The following is a 623-nucleotide window of genomic DNA, read 5'->3' as shown; positions in this document are numbered from 1 at the left end:
ACCTGCTCCGAAACTATGTTCTTCGGGTAAAAACGTAGACCTGTATGTGTTATACAGTACGAAAGTGGTAATTACCAGTTTCAAAAATTTAATTACCAGTTTCAATAGTGGTAATTACCAGTTTAAAAACAGAAAATTAAAAAAACTAGGCTTTCGTATTTTATAGTGCATGGCCTTTTCATGCCGCATCTGGCAATAGCGCTGCAATACAATAAGGAATCCCCAAAAGGTAATGTGACCTGAAGAAAACAGAAGTTAAAAAATAGGGTGCCAGTCAAATCAACCCAGCGACTAAACGCCCCAGCAAATTTGGTCAAAATGCCCCAAATATTTGGTCATATCGCCCCAGGTTTAGTCAAATTGTACCATGGTTTAATATCTGCCATTAATGCATAGTGTTTTGCCAACTCCCATATAAACTTCCTCACATAACATTATGCAGTAATAAACATTTCCGATAAAATTTCCTGTTACTAAAATGATAAAAGCAAAAGTAATATTCGTTTATAGACAACACTGTAATACCAGTTATTTGGTAAAGAATGACAAGAATATCGTAAAGGCAACTAATGGCAGGAACACCTCTACGACAACATACGAGGGGATGTCAATAAGTTTTGAGC

Source organism: Haliotis asinina, chromosome 6 (assembly GCF_037392515.1).
Source record: "Haliotis asinina isolate JCU_RB_2024 chromosome 6, JCU_Hal_asi_v2, whole genome shotgun sequence".
In the NCBI taxonomy this organism is placed as follows: Eukaryota; Metazoa; Mollusca; class Gastropoda; order Lepetellida; family Haliotidae; genus Haliotis; species Haliotis asinina.
This window is presented reverse-complemented; position numbering follows the sequence as displayed.